The 13,584-nt window shown below is 40.2% G+C and overlaps 1 long non-coding RNA gene across 1 annotated transcript in view; it reads left to right on the forward strand.

The window, feature by feature from the left end:
* LOC310769188 overlaps positions 1–11,199 on the forward strand; it is a 36,375-nt gene extending 25,176 nt beyond the window's left edge. Inside the window, exons 2-5 of the long non-coding RNA XR_014551503.1 lie at positions 3,957–4,079; positions 5,188–5,337; positions 9,017–9,163; positions 10,805–11,199. This is a non-coding gene — a long non-coding RNA (uncharacterized lncRNA). The remainder of the gene's footprint in view (positions 1–3,956; positions 4,080–5,187; positions 5,338–9,016; positions 9,164–10,804) is intronic.
* Positions 11,200–13,584: the final 2,385 nt, after the last annotated feature.

Below are 13,584 nucleotides of genomic sequence, written 5' to 3' on the forward strand. Positions count from 1 at the left end.
TATAAGTGTATACTTTTTGTTTCTTTTTAAGTATACTATGCTATAATGATTTTTATAGTGTCCAGATCAAGGGAACAAATGGTACTGCTCTATTCTGACTTTCTCATTCCACACCTGGAATGCTGTGCCCAGTTTCGGGCCCTGCAATCAAAGAAAGATATTTAGAAGCTGGACCGTGTGCAGAGGAGGGAACCTAAAATGATAAAGGGTCTGGAAACCAAGCTTTATGTGGAATGGATGAGGGAGTTGGATAGGCTTAGCCTCGAAAGGACACAACTGAGAGGACTCCTTTTCAAAGCCTTAGTCATTGGACTGTGACAACTGACCTCAGGATTCTGTCCTGTCTTCAGTGCTATTCAACATTTACATGAAACTCTTGGAACAGGAAATGCCACAGCAACTCAGTGAAGGTTGGTTTCTTGGATTGAGTTAAAATACAGGTGAGGACAAAATAGATTGCAATATAATTTCATTTGGCAGCAAACTTTGTGTGTGTTTGTGGGTGGGTGTTTCTAAGAGAGAGAAGATTCTTAAACAGTGACTGTATTGGTAGGAACCAAGAGTGTGAGGCAGGGGAGACAGACGGAAGTGCCAGAGGAACCAAAACTCCTAAGTATACATTGAAGAAGTTGCAAAAAATAACTACACACACTTATCTATGCTGGGCTCTACGCAGGGCTGCCCTTGAAGCTGACCCAGAAACTCCAGCAGGTGCAGAATGCCGCTGCAAGGCTCCTTACAGGGTCCTTGCCACAGGACCACATTCATCCAGTGCTTACCAGCTGCACTGGCTCCCGGTGGAGTACATGGTCAGGTTTAAGGTGCTGGTTTTGACCTTTAAAGCCCTATGCGGCCTAGAACCCTCATACCTATGGGACTGCCTCTCCTTGTATGCTCCGCGGAGGACCTTAAGGTCCATAAATAGGCCCGAGCCTCAAGGAGGTTAGATTGGTCTCAACTAGGACAGGGCCTTTTCAGCACTGGCCCCCGACTTGGTGGAATGCTCTGTCACAAGAGAACAGGGCCCTGTGGGATTTGACATCTTTCTGCAGGGCCTGCAAGATGGAGCTGTTCCGCCTGGCCTTTGGCTTGGATTCACTCTGAACCCTTATGTGGGCTTTGGTATATAAATTTTCCCTTGCATTTTGCTGGCCCATGTAGGACCAGCATGGGTAGCTGCCTTGGGCGAATATCTGATGTTTCCTCCCTTTGTGGTCTTGATTTATGGGCTACTACTAAAATGAAGCTGCATTTTAAGTTGTATCAAGTCATATTTTAATTAACTTTTTGTTGTTGTCCCCCTCCCCATTACTTTTTATTGTAATTTATATTTGGTGTTAGACGCCCTGAGCCTGGCCCTGGCCAGGAAGGGCAGGGTATAAATGAATTATTATTATTATTATTACAGTGGTACCTCGGGTTAAGTACTTAATTCATTCCGGAGGTCCGTTCTTAACCTGAAATTGTTCTTAACCTGAAGCACCACTTTAGCTAATGGGGCCTCCTGCTGCTGCCACGCCACCGGAACACAATTTCTGTTCTCATCCTGAAGCAAAGTTCTTAACCTGAGGTACTATTTCTGGGTTAGCTGTAACCTGTAACCTGAAGCGTATGCAACCAGAAGCGTATGTAACCTGAGGTACCACTGTATTATTATTATTATTATTATTATTATTATTATTATTATTATTATTATTATCTGAGAGTAAGACCCATTGAAATCAGTGGCATTTACATCTATGTAGACAGATATAGAATTGCACTGTAATCCCTTTGAAATAAATGGTTACTACTTCCAACAACAGTGCATAGGAGTGTGCTGAAATCCCTATGCCACCTCCAATTTTTCCAGCCAAATATATTTATTGGTTAGGGATGGGGTGGAAACTTGAGAAGCACCATTGCCTATGAAGGAAGGAGTTGCATTGCTAAGTAGGCATAACATAAATAATGAAGCAAAGAGAAGCACACCTCAAGATAGGCAGCATAAAGCAGAATGTCCTCTGTGCCTTCTGTGCTGTGTGGCTAAAAATCGCCTTTGTTGGTGGTATGAGCGGGAAATGAGGCTATTGCTCTGCATCCAAGAGCAATAGAAAGAGAAGAAGGAGATACTTAAAAGCCTCCTGTTAGGGCTGACCTATCATTAAGAGCAAAAAAAGGGCACAGCCAGAGCCACTGCTAGTCTGCCAGATGGGGAAAGAGTCATGAGGGCCCAGAAGACAATCTTACAAGGCTTCAAGTGATCGCCAAAGAAGAAGAAGAATGTTTCTGTATATACTTGAAGCCACCCAGAGTGGCAGGGGTGACCCAGTCAGATGGGTGGGGTAAAAATATTATTATTGTTATTATTATTATTATGAATAAATCTGAGAGGTGTCTATTAACAAGTAATGAGATTATAGAGAGATAATTTAGACAATTCCAACAGTGAGCTTTGAATTTTAATATGTCCCTCTTTATCTTTGTAATGAACAAACAATCCCCATTTCCAGACCTCACTGAACTATTTGTTCCCAAGTGTTGCCTCCGACATGAATCCATGGCCTATAAATCTCTCCAGGCAAGCCTCTACCTGCATCAATTCATTTGATGATCCTTCTCTGCTCTGAGTCTCCTAATCTTTCTAGAATGATGAAGGCACTCCTGAGAGCATGCCTCCTCTTGACCCTGCTTTCTCCAGGTAAGATGGGGAACATTAAATTACCTTTAGAGGACACTGAAGAGAACTTGCAGCTTGGGAGGGAAGGGGAGTTGGGAGTGTAGATCAACACCATAGAGAGCAAGGACTGCTGGGTTACCAAGAGGAAGTAGGGGAGAGTCAAGTCACAAGTTTATTTCTATTGAGTTCCAGCAAAACACACAAATCAAGGATCTCCCCCTCTCTCTGTGTGTGTTGTGTTTGTTGGTGTGTGTGTGTGTGTGTGTGTGTGTGTGTATGTTTGTGTGTTTATACACACACACACACGAGACACACACATCGTTAGGTGTGGAAACAGATGGGGGATGTGCAAAGGCAAGAGATGGTCAGATGAAAATGTTGGATATGATTTCAAAATGCAGGGAAAGTGCTAAGAAGGTGAACAATCTTTTCTTCAATGGGAGAGGGGGAGAAAATAGGACTTAGAAAATAGGACAGAATAGTAATTCCATTGGAATGGAGAGTAAAAGTTGCTTAGGAAAGGAAAGGGGAGAAAAAAAGTATGGCCATAGCAGGAAGAAATTAAATACATTTTAATAAGAAAAAAAAAAAACATCCTCTTGGAACAGATCACAGAAACCCACTGCTGAGGATCCAGTTTTGCTACTACTACTCATTGATTGTGGAAATCTGGGGAGCTGAATTTAAGACAGCCAGTTTGCTGTTGTGATGAGAGTATTAGACAAGGATCCAGGAGGCCAGGGTTTGAATCCCTATTGAGCCACAAAGCTCACTGGGGGATCCTAGACCAGGCACTATCCCTCAGCTTAACCTACCTCACAGGAATCTTCTGAGGATAAAATGGGGAGGGGAGAACCAAGTACACAGCCTTGAGCTTGGCTGCAGATAAATAAATTTGAAAAATTTGAAATTGAGAGCAAGCGAAACTGATAGATTTGTTCACCCTTGGGCCCGGAACCTGTCCTCACATTGGCCAACACATTGGCTATGGGAAGCACACAATTAGGACCTCAGCAAAGGTGCGACACTCTGTCTTACTGTGGGTTCCAGCAACTTATGTCTGAAATATGCTACTTTTTCTGGTCAGTGGCTTCAAGAGCTTTAATTAATGAGTGTTTTACTCATATCATTTAATATTATTCTATTAAAATGCTTATTAAATTGAACCCCTTTTAATTTAAAAGTTTTAATTCACTATCACCTCCTCCTCCGGGTCTCATTAAGCAAACCACAACACCAAATAATAATGGTAATGGTAATAATAATCTATGAAGTAATCTTTTGCTCCTGTCCTCAGCATTAGCTAGGAAGTGCAGAAGTGCCTATAACAAGACTGGACTGACAGATCCTGGCTATGCGGAAATAACTTGTGACTCCAACCAAGATTCCTGTGTTGCTAGTGCTCTGCGAACAAATATAAGTAAGACTTTGTCTTTTGCTGTTGGATTTGACCCAGGTTAAGATATAGGTGAACTTTAAGGGTTCTACTAGCATATAGAAGTTTATGCTGGGGCAACTCACCTATGAAAAAGTGAGGTGAGGAAACTGTGACACTTCAGCTGTAGATGGATTAGAACTTCCATCAGCCTCCGCTAGCCTGGCCACCAGTCAGGGAAGATGGGAGATGTAGTTCAACAACATCTGAAGTAAGGAATGGCTTGCATATAAAAATGGGGAATCTAACATCACCTGATCACAACCAGTGGCCGAATCTGGGGGCTGATCGCCAAGCTTAGAGAACTTGATTTGCATCAACCAGAAATCCCTATAGAGCCAAACCAATGAACTCCAGATTAGTTTTGGTTATCAAACTAGGACAATAAGCCTGGAATATAAGCTGAACATCCCCTTTGCCATAAATGACCTTAAAATTGAGAGTCCTTTCACAGATCTATAAAAACTATTCAAAAGCTGTGTAATCGGGATTGGAGTTGAAGATACTTCAAACTTTCATGGCTCCATGGCCTCCCCCCACTCAAGTTATTTTGAAGTAATTCTCAGTGATGAAACAATGAGAAAAGAACCAATATAAAGAAAGTATTCATGTAGTTCACCTCTAAAAAGGGGATTCAGTTACCCAGCTTGATTCAAAGTGCGCCCCTCCACCCTGATGAACCTCCAACATCACTGCTACATTCTTGGAGGGAGAGAGCCAAGGGGGCAGTAAAGTTGGTGCAATGCAATGTCTTGCCAAGTGTCTTGTGTTGGGAACAAGAGTTCAGGGAAACATTTTCCCCAACCTGCAAACTGTTACAATCAACTAGTAGAGAGAGTGCAGTGTATGTCACATGCATTATCAGATGCATAGAGGCAGGCATGAGTCTTCGTGCTACAATTTTGACCTGAAATGAAGTTCTGCATACATTCCATTGCCAAATTTAATAATACTTTTCCATATTGTCAGTTTGAAATGGTCTTGATTCAGGCAACGTAGAAACCTAGAACCATTACAATGAATGTGCCTTAGAAGCAATAAATCTGCATCCCGCCCCCCGAACTAAATATTTCTTTCAAATTCTTTTTCATAGTGGATCCCCGAGTGCAACTTTCGAATTGGTGCTCGCCACCCCACTATTGCTTCTCAGGTGATTACAGCTTCACTGCAGCAGATGGCAAATTCTTTCAGATGAAGAGGCACTGCTGCAACACTGATCTGTGTAACAGTGAAACTCTCAGCCGTAAGTTTCTGCATCATTGTAGAATCCTTTTCTTAAAGGAAATAATGTTTTTATTGGGTTTTCTGCAAGTGTAACAAGCATCACATATAAACAAAAGAGAACAAACACTACATCAAAAAATTAAAGAAGAAAAAGAGAAAAGAAAAGAAAATCTTTTTTAACTGCATATCCTTTCTACTCCAAATTTGTATTTTAACCTCAAGTTTCCTGTACCGTCTCTAAAATTACAAGTGTTTTTAAAAACCTGCCAATGTATTAAGATGTTTACAGTACTTTTGTAAATATATAATAAACATTTCCCATTCTTTTTAAAATTTCTCATCATCTTGGTTTCTGAGCTTTCCAATTAATTTCACCATTTCAGCATAGTCCATTAACTTGGTCTGCCCGTCTTCTTTGGTAGGGACTGCTTCCTCTTTCCATCTTTGGGCTAGCAATGTCCGGGTGGGCGTTGTAACATACGTCAACAATTTCTTCTGGTCTTTTGGAACCTCTGCTCCTATAATACCTATTTAAAAGGCTGCTGGTTTTTTGTTTTACAAAAGTTACTCTAAATATTTTTTTCATTTCATTATACAGTGGACGCTCGGGTTGCGAACGTGATCCATGCGGGAGGCACGTTTGCAACCCGCAGCGGCGCGTCTGCGCATGTGTGGGTTGCGATTTGGCGCTTCTGCACATGTGCAAAGCGCAATCTAGCGATTCTGCACATGCGCGACCCCCGAAACCCGGAAGTTACCCGTTCCGGTACATCTGGGATACAGGGGATCCGTAACCCAAAAGAACGCAACCTGAAGCGTCTGTAACCTGAGGTATCACTGTAGATCATTTCCCAGAAGTTATTAATGACCTTACATTTCCACCACATATGATAAAATTTACCCTCTGTTGTTGGATCTTGTTCTGTATGTTTTTGCTAGTTTAACCAGGGTTAAATACCACCGGTACATAATTTTATTATAATTTTCTTTCGGTTGGGTACATGCTGTAAATTTCATATTTGTTTTCCAAAGCCTTTCCCAGTCTGACATTTGTATATTATGTCCCACGTCTTTTGCCCATTTGATCATCACACATTTGACTTGTTCTTCCTTAGTATCCCACTCCAGAAGCAAATTATACATTTTTGACAGCAATTTTGTATTGTTTTCTACAATTGCTCTCTGAAACTTTGACACTTCATAACTAATCCTTTCTTTTCATCATTTTTAAAGATTTCATTTAACTGAAAATATTGTAGCCAGCCGGTTACTTTTCTACTGATTTCTTCATAATCTTTTAATTTTAATTGATTATCTGTTTCTGTTAACTGCTCTCTATATGTCAGCCAACCTGTCTTTTTTTAAAAAGATACTGCTTGTCACAGGGAAAGCCACCATGGTGTTTTTTGTTCTAGTAAATCTTTATATTTCTCCCAAACTTTAAATATCACATTTCTTATTATATGATTATGAAATCTTCTATGTACTTTGGCCTTATGATACCATAAATACACTTGCCAATAAAATCTATTATCATAACCTTCCAGATCCAGCAGATCAGCTTGTTTTAGAATTATCCACTCCCAGATCCAACAAATGCAGGATGCTTCATAATATAGTCTTAAATCTGGTAGAGAGAAGCCTCCTCTGTCTTTAACATCTATTAATAATTTATGTTTTATTCTTCGTTTCTTCCCTCTCCAGATATATCTTGAAATATCTCTTTGCTACTCTTTGAAGCAGCTCGCATTGCTTATCACTGGGATTGATTGGAATAAAAACAACACTTTTGGCAAAACATTCATCTTGATCACTGGCATTCTGCCTAATATAGACAAATTCATCCTTCCCCAGATTTCTAATTTCCTTTTTTCCTTTCCATAATTTTCATAGTTGTCTTTAAATATATTAATATCCTTAGCTGTCAACCATATTCCCAAATATTTAACTTTTTAAAATATACCTATCTCTGTCTTCTGCTGTATCTCCTTTTTATCTTGCTCTGAAACATCCTTCACTAAGAGTTTAGTCTTATTCTTATGCAATTAAAAACCTAATACCTGTCCAAATTTCTGTATTTTTTCTAATACTTTCAATAGTGAATTTTGGGGGTCATCAACCATTATAACAAGGTTGTCTGCAAATGGTTTCAATTTATATGCTTTATTTCCTACTACTATTCCTCTAATAGTTTTTTTCTGCTCTTATGTTTCTCACCAGGACTTCTCATATTAAAATAAACAATAATGGTGATAAGCGACATCCTTGTATTGTCCCTTTCATGATTTTACATTTTTCTGTAATAACATTATTAACAATTAATCTTGCTTGTTGCTCTGAATAAATTGCATCAATTCCTCTTCTAAACCAAATTCCATCTCCTCTAGAACCTTATGCATAAATGACCAAGAGATATTATCAAATGCCTTTTCAGTGTCAATAAACATCAACGCTGCTTGTTTTTTGTTTTTTACTTCCAGGTATTCTGGAGTCCTTAGCATGTTAGGGCTGTGCACTGGATTTGGCCATGGCCTGGATCCTTAGTATATTAGCAGAGAACCTGAGCCTCATTCAAATGGGGTGAGACAGCCCCACATGGATACAGGTTCAGTTGAGCAGCTCCAGGACTATTAGGGCCTCTCAAGGGGTGTAGAGGCAGGCAGGACAGAGAGGCAGGCATAAGGAGAAATTGTGAAAAAAATGGACCTACTGGGCAGCTGAGAAGGGATGGGTTGTCTTTCCAAAAAGGCCTCTCCTTCTTCCTGCCCCTTGTAGCAGCAACCTACAGGATCAGATCCTCCTTCTGATAGGTGGGAGGATCTGATCCTGCACAGTGCCAGTGCCTCTTGTCCCAGCCATATTTTTACTGGATGTTAAGATGTTGTTACACATCACCCCTATATCCAAGTGATTTGAGATTCTAGGGGTACCAGGCGTGCTTCAACTCAGGGTCTGTGTTTCTTGTGGGACCAAAATACACAGCTGACATTGTGGTGCCTTTATGATTTATTTTTTATTTATAAATAGATACAACCTGAATCCTACAATGGAGGTGTCCACAAAAAGGAGATCTGTCCCTCTCATAGGCACAGTAGCATTCTTGTCTTGGAAGCTTGTCTTTTCCTGAGAACGGTCACATCCCTCATATTCTAATAAAACTTAACCCTATTACACAGGGAGCAGCCTCCATTCCTTTGATGTGTTGCTGTGCTAATCTGTTATTTTAATGACCCACTTCTGCAGATGGTCACCTCACAAGTAGATTGCTTCTGACATACATCAAGATAATTTGCTAGAATCAAGAGGTGTCTAACAAGCCAAAATTAAGACCTTGGCCTAGCTTAATTAACTCAGTGGGTAAGTCCCCCCCAAATAGACCTGGGCCAAGAATACAAAGTTTAAGAAACCTTTATAACATTCCCTATGCTTTTTAAGCCTGTGAACGATCTATTTCAAACAGAATAATTGGATATCTAGGCTCATGAACAGCTCATGAACAGTTTATGGTCCCTTCAAGTTAATATTCAATTGTTTCAAATATTGACCTTACAACCCACATATCTTATCCGTGTCCTCCTAAATCAGCCTTGAGCTGGTCCTGGTCAGTCTTTTAATTGGCAAAATAAGTGAATTATCACACACAGATACAAAAATAGACAAAACCATTAACATGTTCCATATATTTGTGATCTTGGCAGTTCCTGATCGGAACATGCTGGCTGAAAATGGTCTGCAGTGTCCAGCCTGCTTCTCCAAAGGAAACAAAAAGTGTAAAAGTGAGAAGACCGTCAACTGCCTTGAGAATGAGACCAAGTGTGTGGATTTTAAAGGAGTTTTTACTAGAGGTAACACTGCTAGTCAAACAGGGGGGAAAGGCCTAGTCTTTGGCTGGGTCATAGAGACTCCCTCCTGTTTTCCTTCTCCCCCCCTTTCCCTTTCATGTTGCTGGAAAAGTGAGAGGGAACACTGGTCTCTCTCACTGGTCCCACTCTGCACCCTTCCTTAGTATTTTGCCTGCCTGGACTGTGTCTTTTATCTTTCATAATGCCACTTGCTTGTACAGAAGGAGGATTAAAAGTGAGATATGCATATAAACTACCCTTCCAAACAAAAGTAAAAAGTGCATTGATTGCTCCACCCCAGTTGCATCTGGATCTCTCCACCAATGAGATGCAGTCCAGGACAAACTATGTCCCTCTTGCTCAAAAAACATATTTATTATGTAAAATGAATGTAATAGATTTCCTTAAATTCTGTGACAATGAGCAGTATCTGGCTAACTCAGACCTTCAGTGCAAGGATTTACAGTTGTGCAACAGAATATCTGGGCTCTTCTGCCTACATGTGCTCTGTTTCCTCCCAAAATCTGCTCCACAATTGTGGAAACTCCCGGAATGGATTAGGGGATACACAGGGGGAGGAAAAGAGGGAGGCTATGTTCCTTTCCAAAAGCATACATCATTTTGCCGATGTCATGAGTTAGCTACATTCGTAAAAATATAAAGCGCTTTATATGTGTTATAACATTATGGAATTGATGTTGTGGAGTCCCGTCTTTCACCAATGGGACTTCCATGTATGAAGTTTACAACGTATTAAACTGAATCACTTTTTTGATGTGTCTAGATCCAGTCTTAGATGCATAGCTCCATATCAACATAGTTTTAATGAATAATGATGTTTTGAGAGGGGACAAATTTGCCAAATCCATCCTTTCTGGAAAGAAGAGGGGATTTGGAATGAATGGAGGAGGGGCATATGGGCTGATTTGCCCCATGAGGGAAGAGGCAGAGTCCAGGCCATTTGAGCTGCCTTTGCCATACATTCTTTCTTCTCATCCTTCTCCTGCCCTTTTACAGCTTGGGCTTTTGCTAGTATCTCTTTTGAGGGCTGAGTAAGAATTCTGCGGGGAGTTCCTGATTGGCTCTTGGGATTCCCCCTTTTCACCTACTTCATGTTAGATGAGTTTGAAATGAAAATAGATATGGTAAAATAAAAGGAGGATCCTCTGGATGCTTAGATCATAGTGCGGCAATGAGGGAGCCTCAGCTGGCATCCAACCGTCCTGAGAGACAATGGAGTGCACCCCCAGCTTGCTTAATGCCAGATCCACATACTCAAGGCTTGTTTTCAAATCCTCTAATTTCAATATATTTTATAAATATAGCCTGTTTATTAATAATCTTCATTTCTTGAGACTCCTTTGGGTATGATGGCAATTTTGAATTACATAAGAGTTATTTTTTTACCCAAACCACTAATGGTGAAAATTATGAAACCCAGCCAGATGGGTGGGGTATAAATAATAAATTAGTAGTAGTAGTATTCTTGCATATTCATGTTTGGATGAAATTATAATATTGTTCAGATTTCTGAAATATACATATTTTAAAATTAACTTATTAAATTCTCATTCACCATCACAGGTACAATCTTTTAGTCCCTGGATAAAGGACTAATGTCAGCATTTCTTTCCTTTTTTCCAGCTTTTTTTATCCACAACAATTTTTCTTTCCAAGGCTGTGGAACAACAGATTTTTGTCGCATCCGAAAAAAAGGAAAGAGAGTTGGAGTAGGGAAATATGTCCTTTTAGTTCAGCGAGAAAGATGTTATAATGCTTCACGAATATCACACCAGCCTGAACATGAAGGGTAATTTGCACAGTGTAGGCAATGAGGGGGAATTGGAGGCCTAGTGGTGAAATTCAGGACTCAGGAAGTCTAGTTCTTTCTTTTTTGCTTTTGGTGGAGATAAAGGGAAGCAAGTGGTAGAGAAAAAGGGGTCGGAATTTGGGGGTGCTAACTTCAAAGAGCCCTGTAGTGTATCATTAAAAAGCAGTTAAGTTTTCATTATGATTATTACAATACAAAATAAATGGTTATGGGAAATAAAATGCTGGTTCTTGGATGTTTCTTTCAGATTCAAATGTGATTAATATTTATTGGTTTAGCCGAAGATATTACAAAAGATAAAATACAAAAAACGGGATAAAAACATAATAAAATACATTACACAGCTAAAATCATTATTAAAATTGAATGTTTTCTTAGATAAGAGGTTTCTCCTCTGAAGAATTTAACTTGGGGCATCTTTTCAACTCCGGCACCTTTCAGGTGGGTGCCATTACCATTTTAAGAGAACAAGGAAGAATTCCATGGTGAGCTCTTGCACCTGTAAATCTTGAAAAAATAGCACTGATCCTGTACTATTGCCATTATAATCATCCTGTATTTTTATAATTAAGTTATAGTTTTTCTTCCATTACCAATTGATTAAAAACACCAAGTCTTCTTTCAGATGAATACTTCGCAATAGAGAAGCATGTAGGCTGAAAGTTACAGGACCCTTGGGGCAATCATGGTGGAGCTTCAGTATCAGGATTCAGGTTCAGTTTTCCAGTCAATGGTGTATCATTCCTGGACTCAGTCAGCTCATCTCTTCTGACACTAATCTACAGGCCAAGGCATTAGTAGTATAAGGATACTACCTCCTGTCAATTGCTTATGTCCCACTGCCATAGAGTTTGATTGATGATGTCATATGACACTCCACCCCATAAGTCCCATCTAAGAAGGGCCACCTCCAAGGGCCACTATGAAATAACCTGGGGATGAGCATCCACATAATGCATTTGTGATGATGACACACTACTGCTTCCTTCAAGTAGGCAGGGACCACCCTGTATTGCAAGGAGGCATTAATCACCTCCCTGACCCAGTCAGCTGTCCCCTCCCTGCTCCTTTTCCTCAGACAAGAGGGGGAAGGGGCAATGTCCTTGAATCTTACCAACTGATACTCATCCAATACAACAGGGCTAGACAGTGCTCTGGACACCCCTTGAGATTCAACCTCAAAATGCTTTCCAAAAAGTCACAGCATTGACAAGTCACAAGCACCCTCCCTGGCTCCCAATGACAGGCCCTCCCCATTTTCACCTTGGAACTTTTCTTTTCTCACCCTGCCTCTCACCCTGGGAGATGCCCACTTCGCCACCTCTCTACCTGGATACTGGCACCAGCTTGAGATTCCCCACCACTACCACTTGACAGCACATTAAGTCTTTTATTTTATTTTATGTTATTTTATTTTTAAAGCACAGGCCAATACTTATCACCATGTGTTTTTGATACATACTGTACCAATGCCTTGTCATCTCCACACACCCCCCCAACTCTGCTTTTGTGGTTTCCTAAATAATGAAGCATTGAAAATAAACAAGACGGAAAATGCCACATTTTGTTAGATGTGATTACATACATATTCTGTTGTTTAGTCGTGTCCAACTCTTCATGACCCCATGGACCAGAGCATGCCAGGCACGTCTGTCTTCCTCTGCCTACCTCAGTTTGGTCTACTAACTCATGTTAGTAGCTTCGAGAACACTGTCCAACCATCTCGTCCTCTGCCATCCCATTCTCCTTGTGCCTTTAATCTTTCCCAAGATCAGGGTCTTTTCCAGGGAATCTTCTCTTCTCCTTTCTCCATCCCTTCAAAATTCTGTTAGTATAAGCAAATACTAAAGACACACCGATTCAAAGGAAATGAATAGAAAGAGGTATATTTAAATAATATTAATAGCAATAATGATGGTGATGATGATGGTGATGATGATATTAGGGTGTATAAAAAAGAGAACACAATAAAAGCAGGAATGGGAGGAGAAAAGAAAGGGGTAAATATGAGGAAAAGTAAAGGAAGGAAGGAAGGAAGGAAGGAAGGAAGGAAGGAAGGAAGGGCAAAAGAGAAAGATTGGGAAGGGAGGGATGTTTGTGCATGTTTAAAATGCAGTTGAAAGCCGTTCAGAAGTCAGATCACTGAAAACAGGTTACAAGAAAAGATGTTATCTACAACTCTTTCATTCCTGTAGCTTATGAAACGGACCCATCGTTTCAAGAGCTTGTTCTCTTGTTGGCTCTTAAACACAAGGCCAAACTCCCAGAATATTAGTATGTCAACACTCTTGCTAACAATTCTTCCCTTCAGGTCCAGGGAACACCTGTGGGTACAAAGGACATCTGAGTGATTCCAGAAAGTAGGAGTTAAATCACCAAAATATATAGGACAGAATACTCAAAAAGATCTGATGCACTAGTTTGGATCAAAAAATACAGAATTACATATTTATTTAAGACAAATAAAACAACAGTGTAGTAAGCACCCTGTTACCAAACAGGAATAAAGGATGGTAGAAGAAGGTCAGTTAGGAATTTGGGAACATTTGGGAAAATATGTACACAGAAAAGAAACAAGTCTAAACTAGTATAT

This window comes from Podarcis filfolensis (assembly GCF_964270895.1).
Source record: "Podarcis filfolensis genome assembly, chromosome: 8".
Taxonomy (NCBI): Eukaryota; Metazoa; Chordata; class Lepidosauria; order Squamata; family Lacertidae; genus Podarcis; species Podarcis filfolensis.